The 7551-nt window shown below is 39.7% G+C and overlaps 1 non-coding gene across 1 annotated transcript; it reads right to left on the bottom strand.

Annotated features, from left to right (window-relative positions):
- Positions 1 to 7084: 7084 nt before the first annotated feature.
- Positions 7085 to 7156, bottom strand: trnag-ucc (transfer RNA glycine (anticodon UCC)). The gene has a single exon. It is a non-coding gene; the product is annotated as a tRNA-Gly (tRNA).
- Positions 7157 to 7551: the final 395 nt, after the last annotated feature.

Raw genomic sequence — 7551 nt, 5'->3', positions numbered from 1 at the left:
AGACATTTGATGGCCTCCTCTAACCCTCCTTTCTGCTTCCTTTATATTCCTCAAGTGCCTTTTTGATTTTTGTTTCCATCACACAGGGTCATTTGTTAAATTATTGTTTTTTTGTGAAATTGTTGGTCAGTTTCTAAGCTTGCTAGATTGGCATGTTCATGTTCATTGGAATGTTTTAGTCTGTGTGTTGATTAACTAAGAAGCAGAATGTTAACTTGACTGTTCAGAACTTTAAAGTCAGTGTCTACTGCACCCTAGTGGAATATTAACATTATCTCAGTGTTCAGTAAAATTACAATATTTGATTAAAAACCTTGGATTTGCTGTTGCTTTGTGGAATCAGCTGCTCTTTGAGTACAAATTTCTCAGCCACTCTACTCAGATACGTTCATCGCTACTTGAATGACCATTGGTAGTGCAGCCACTAGTGACAATATCCTTGCTTTCACAATTACAAGTTTCAGTTGAGATTTTCACTGTCAAGGCAAATAGTTCACTTAGAAAACTTCCCAACTTGGCAAACTTGCTTCAATTTAAAGGGCCCAATTTTCACTTTCTGAGGGGTAGGCGCAGGGTAGACATGTACACAGAGGCAGATAGTAGATGGCCACAAGATAGTCATTTGCTGAAATGAACTGGGTGGATGGCCTACCTTTGTTCTTTATGACAACTTTGACTCAATAAAACTGATTAGGCCCTCTACTCCTCATATATCCACACTTTACTCCACTCTCCTGGCCCACTTCATTTCTTTGATACCAACTCATTTAATGTATCATTTCCCATAGCTCATGGTAACTTATACACTATTCAACATGGGCAGACCTCGGAAATAATATGCAGATGAAATGAAAGTAACATTTCTAGATATGTACGAGAGCTCTACACATTTGACAGTGAAAGAACTCCCATTTATGAATACCGATATGCCTTTTAAATTTCAAGTACCTCATCTCTTATAGAGTCAGAGAGTCATAGAGATGTACAACACAGAAACAGACCCTTCAGTTCAACTCGTCCATGCCCACCACATATCCTAACCTAATCTAGTCCCATTTGCCAGCACTTCGCCCATATCTATCTAGACCCTTTCTATTCATATACCCATCCAGATACCCTTTATATATTGTAATTGTACCAGGCTCGAGTTGAAAAATGTGGTGCTGGAAAAACACAGCAGGACAGGCAGCATCCGAGAAGCAGAAGAATCGACATTTCGGGCATAAGCGCTTCTTCAGGAATGGGCTCCTCGGATGCTGCCTGACCTGCTGTGTTTTTCCAGCACAACATTTTTCAACTCTGGTCTCCAGCATCTGCACTCTTCACTTTCTCCTAATTGTACCAGGCTCCACCACTTCCACCGCTAGTTAATTCCATACACGCAGCACCCTCTGCGTGAAAAAGTTGTCCCTTAGGTTCCTTTTAAATTTTTTCCCCTCTCACCCTAAATCTATGCCCTTTAGTTCTGGACTCCCCCAACCCAGGGAAAATACCTTGTTGATTTACCCCTCTGATTTTATAAACCTCTATAAGATCACCCCTCAGTCTCTGATGCTCCAGGGAAAACAGTTCCAGGCTATTCAGCCTCTCCCAGTAGCTTAAATCCTCCAACATCCTTGTAAATCTTTTCTGAACCCTTTCAGGTTTCACAACATTCTTCTGATAGAAGGGAGACCAGAATTGCACATAATATTCCAAAAGTGGCCTAACCATTGTCCTGTACAGCGGACTTCCCAACTCCTATACTAAATACTCTGTCCAATAATGGAAAATGTATCAAATATCTTCTACACTATCCTACCTACCTGCAACTCCATTTTCAAGGAACTATGAACCTGCAGTTCAAGATCTCTTTGTTCAGCAATATTTCCATGGACCTTACCATTAAGTGTATAAGTCCTGCTCTGATTTGCCTTTCCAAAATGCAGCACCTCACATTTATCTAAATTAAACTGCATCTGCAACTCCTCAGCCCATTGGCCCATCTGATCAAGATTCCATTATAAAACCAAATAAACTGTTATTCATACATTACAATAAAAATAACTAACATCATCTTTAGTTTTCAAATTTTGAACTCAGAATCACTGGATGAAGTAACACAATGTTTGAGAGTCAGCCAAGCTTTCATAATGGCAAAATAATAGCTTTTAAGGAAACATCAAGAAATACTGCACAGGTCCTACTCCAGAGCAATCCAGTGGAGTAATTTTTAAATAATCACTGACAATGCTGACTTTTAAAGTTTGAATAGTGAGATATTTAACCAACTTCATAACAATTAATAACTTTATCTGCACTTCAAGAGCATTTATATCTCCTCATAAATTTGTAACTCTGACATTGTGTGGTAAGGCCCTTGCAAAATCTAAAATGTTTCAACTCAGTGCTGAGTTGGTTGAATTATTGAGTTTGAGTTTCCCTTTAAATGTAAATCACACTTCACTCCCTTTCCCTTTTCTGGGGGGGGGGGGGGGGGGGTGGAAATGGAATCTGTCTGTATGGGATGCCTTTCAATCATTCCTGATCGTTATCAGAATTTTTGCTACTCATTCTGCTATTAAGTTTCACCTGCTCACAAAATTCCAGTCTCATTGGTATTGTGTATCACTCAGCACCTGAGGTTATAGAAGTGAGGTATCTTTAGAAGCTATGATGTTAACAATTCTGTTTGAGTTTGTGAGTCAATATTGATCTAAACTGTTACAAAACTGGAGAGATGAATTTTAACTTTCAAAATATCAACCCAATGAGTGTGAGCCCAAGCCCTGATTGTTGCCATGACATTCAATTGTGAACATTTGGCTGAATCCAGTGCTGAACTCATTCAATGTTCACACATTCAAGGAGTATAAGGAAGTGAATGAACACTTCCTGATTTCCACCTAGATAATCCAGGAGTACCAGAATTGCCAGCAGAGATCTACAAGTTCAATGTGAACTAAAGACTGGCGCTAGATACAGTTCTTTTGCCAGGAAAGCCATAAGGCTTAACAGCTGGCTTTCCAGTCATGCTTTGTGTTAAATGATTAAAATCTGCACTATTCCAAATAAACACCATAAATTTTACATACACAGATATATTTTAAAATAAACAAATTAATGTTCATAATTCATTGTTCAGCAGCCGGTCAGCATGGACATCTCCTGTGCTTTTAATTTCACTCAGAATTGAACCTGTTTCTCGTGAGATCTCTTAAATTAGATTATCTGCTTCATAAAACATTTCACCAGGTGTCAGAGCAACATTCTAGCTGTGTATAATTACCAATGGTTTTGTAAATCTTCCTGGGAAACTTTAATTAATAAAATGGATTGATAAGAAACATGGTTGCTTTTTATTTACTTCTGGGTTGAAACTGTGCTGCAAAATGTTAGTAAGAAAAATAATAATGCAGATATATAATTGCTTTACTTTTTTATGAAGCAGGAGATGCAAATGTTGCTGCGAAAATTATATCTTAAAATACACTGAATTTGTTACTTAATAGCATACTGCTACTCTTATGAATGCATAATGTATAAAGGAGAAATCTTGGGGTGAAAAATAACTACTCAGCCCATTAAACCTGTTCCTTCCGCAGTCCACATCACAGTATCATCATGATATTATTGTAGATAACAACTTCTAAATGACAATCCCTTTATCTCAACATAACCTGTCCATGTTGCTTTATGCTGTTTGTAAATGTTGAACTGTCTGTATGCTTGCATTATACTGTGTGATATACAGTGATAATGCCAGCTACAGTGTGTGGGATAATGTGGAAGGCAGCATGTCACAGACAGAAGAATGAATCTGTTGGAATTTGTTACATTTAGTGATAGGATTGTACAAAGGAACTGGAGTGATAATAACATCCAATAACTCCATAGTCTGGGCTTCTGGCAACATGTTGCAAATTTATGATTGTGTTACGTCCTTTGGGATCTTTGTTTAAATGTCATATCACAGAAGGATAAATCTATTAAAACAGTTGAAACAACTTTCATTGTTGACATCTTTTATGAATGTTGTTGTAGTCAGTGCTCCACTCCATTTTCCTCTCTCATTCTGCCAAGTTCCAAATGTAATATTTCACACCAGGTTAAAACGAAGCCTTACAGTACAAAGCACTCCATTATAGTTTCCTATATACTGTATCTTTCTGCTTTCTAACAACCTTGAAGGTTTAGCATAACCTAATCATTACTTCTTGATTAATCCTACTTTTCCCTTGTTGTTTTCAATGTTGGCAGGGTTCTAATTTAGTTCTGTGCTTTGATTTTTTAATTAGTCGACCTATTTCTCCATAGAGGTTCTGACGGGGGATTTCATCTTTCATTATAGAAATTAACCTTGTTCATTCACAGTTGGCCAGAATGTTGACAGGAGATCAGACCTTAATTCATTTTTAATACTTTACTCACCAATAATTTTAATCTGGAGATAGTCCTCACATGGGATAGAGCATTTAGATTTTCAAATATGTTTTACAATGAATGTATTCAGCAAATTTAGCTAATTGATCGCTCCAGCCATCAGTTGATTAGATTACTAATTAGATTACTAACAGGGTGGAAACAGGCCCTTCGGCCCAACAAGTCCACACCGACCCTCCGAAGAGCAACCCACCCAGACCCATTTCCCTACATTTACCCCCTCACCTAACACTACAGGCAATTTAACATGGCCAATTCACCTCACCTGCACATTTTTGGACTGTGGGAGGAAACTGGAGCACCCAGAGAAACTGGAGCACAGGGAGAATGTGCAAACTCCACACAGACAGTTGCCTGAGGCGGGAAGTGATTGGAAGAAAGCAAATAAAGAATTGCTTTTGTTTTTTGTCTTGTACCATTGACTTTGTCAGGAGGTCTCACACTGCTGCAGAAGCAATGAAGCAAATTTAAAGCATAGTTACTTTTATTTCATTGGCAAACATTGATGTATGTGGAGAGGGTGAATCGTTTAGAATTATATTCACTAAAGTTATATTCACTAGAAGAATGAAGGGGGATCAAATAGAAACCCATAAAATTCTAACAGGACTGGACAGGGTAGATACACAAAGGATGTTTCAGATGGTGGGGGAGTCCAAAAACCAGGGGTTACAGATGGGATAAAACATTTAGGACTGAGATAAAGAGAAATTTTGTCACCCAGAGAGTGGTGAGCCTGTGGAATTCACTATCACAGAAAATAACTGAGGCCAAAACATTGTCTGATTCCAAGAGGAAAGAGTATAGCACTTGGGGCTAAAAGAATCAAAGGATTTAGAGGAAAGGCACCAGAAGGTTCAAGAACAGCTTCTTCCCAGCCATTATTAGACGGATGAATGGATACTTTAACTTCAAAGAATGTTGATCTTGCTAATGTTGATCTTGCCTAGCACACATCCTGTCCGATGCAACCTGTTATCCCTCTGTCCACATTTTCTTTTTCACCTAATGATCTGTATGTGCTTGCTTACTATGATCTGCCTGCATACTGCTCATAAACAAAGCTTTTCACTTCGGTACATGTGACAACAAATCAAACCACTCCAATCATTCTTGCCCAGAGAGGAGTGGTTATTGAGGTGAATGATCAGCCATGATCATAATGATTGATGGAGCAGACTCAATGGGCCAAATGGCCTACTTCTGTTCCTATTTTCTATGTTTCTATGGGTTTTTATTTTGAATTGAATGTGCTTCCTTCACAACACACTATATGTGTCACAGTCACATATAATGGTATTTGTGACATTGTTAAGTATTATTTTTGTTCTGTGGCAAAGTGGAAATATAATCCTTGGGAATTCTATCCTTTAATCTTTCCACATCTCTCACCCCTTATAAGATACTTCTTATAATCACTACTCCTCTGAAGAAAAATCAAAATTGACTTGAAGCATTAACTCAATTTCATTCTTCAGTGATGCTGCCAGACTTCTGGCTAAGTTTCTCCAGCATTTCATGGTTTATTTCAGATGTGCAGCATCTGCAGTAGTTCGCTTTTATCTTGGGAAAATGTTATGGTTTGTTTGTGAGGAGCAGGAATAACCATCCAGCCTCTCGGGCTTGCTCTACCACTCAATAAAACTATGGTTGATCTCACTTTGGCCTCAGCTTCACTTTTCTCCCTTGACCCAAAATCTTCCAACCCTCTTACTAGGCGAGAATCTATCTAGCTCTGCTTTAAAAAGATTCAAACACCCTACCTCCACTCCTCTCTGGGCAAGAATGATTGGAGTGGTTTGATTTGTTGTCACATGTACCAAAGTGAAAAACTTTGTTTATGAGCAGTATGCAGGCAGATCATAGTAAGCAAGCACATACAGATCATTGGGTGAAAAAGAAAATGTGGACAGAGGGATAACAGGTTGCACCGGACAGGGTATGTGCTAGGCAAGATCAACATTAGCAAGATCAACATTCTTTGAAGTTAGAGAATCCATTCATCCGTCTAATAATGGCTGGGAAGAAGCTGTTCTTGAACCTTCTGGTGGATATGTTCAAGCTTCTGTGTCTCCTGTCTGACAGAAGAGGTTGTAGGAGAGTATTACTGGGGAGGAAGGGGTCTTTGATGATATTGGCAGCCTTTCTGCGGCAAGCCATGTAAATGGAGCCCATGGATAGAAGGTTGGCTTCCGTGATTGTCTAGGAGTGAAACAACAGTGTTGGTCTGTGGTGGTGCAAGTGGGGAAAAGTGGTTATGTTTCTCCAGTGAGTATGTAGGCAGCACAAAGGGCATTCAGGGACTCAGACCCTTGAAAGTAGATTAGATTAGATTAGATTACTTACAGTGTGGAAACAGGCCCTTCGGCCCAACAAGTCCACACCAACCCGCCGAAGCGCAACCCACCCAGACCCATTCCCCTACATTTATCCCTTCACCTAACACTACGGGCAATTTAGCTTGGCCAATTCACCTGACCTGCATATTTTTTGACTTTGGGAGGAAATTGGAGCACCCGGAGGAAACCCATGCAGACACGGGGACAATGTGCAAACTGCACACAGTCGCCTGTGGCGGGAATTGAACCCGGGTCTCTTGTGCTGTGAGGCAGCAGTGCTAACCACTGTGCCGCCAACAAAGACAGTTTAGAAACCACAACACTGAGATGGCTGGGAATCGAACCCAGGTGAATTGCTTGGAAGGCAATTATGCTCACCACTATACCACCATCCCCCTTAGAGTCACAGGTTAGACAGAATAATGAAGAAACGTTTGGCACATTTGTCTTCATTGGTCAGAACAATGAGTACAGGAGTTGGAAAGTGATTTTGTGGCTGTACAAGGCATTGGTGAGGCCACCTTTGGAACAGTGCATACAATTCTGGTTGCCCTTCTATAGGAAGGATGTTTTTAAACTTGAGAGCATGTTGAAAAGATGTAGAAGGATGGTGCTGGGACTGAAATGTTTGAGTTATAGGGAGAGGCTGAATAGGCTGGGGAGTTTTTCCCTGGAACATCAGAGACTGAGGGGTGACCTTATGGAGGTTTATAAAATCATGAGGAGCATAAATAGAGTGACTGGATTGGAGAGTCAAAAACTAGGGGGCACAAGTTTCAGGTGAGAGGTG

This window comes from Chiloscyllium plagiosum, unplaced genomic scaffold, assembly GCF_037043375.1.
Source record: "Chiloscyllium plagiosum isolate Xiang-an unplaced genomic scaffold, Cpla_swu_hap1 HiC_scaffold_11, whole genome shotgun sequence".
NCBI classification, from domain to species: Eukaryota; Metazoa; Chordata; class Chondrichthyes; order Orectolobiformes; family Hemiscylliidae; genus Chiloscyllium; species Chiloscyllium plagiosum.
This window is presented reverse-complemented; position numbering and strand designations above follow the sequence as displayed.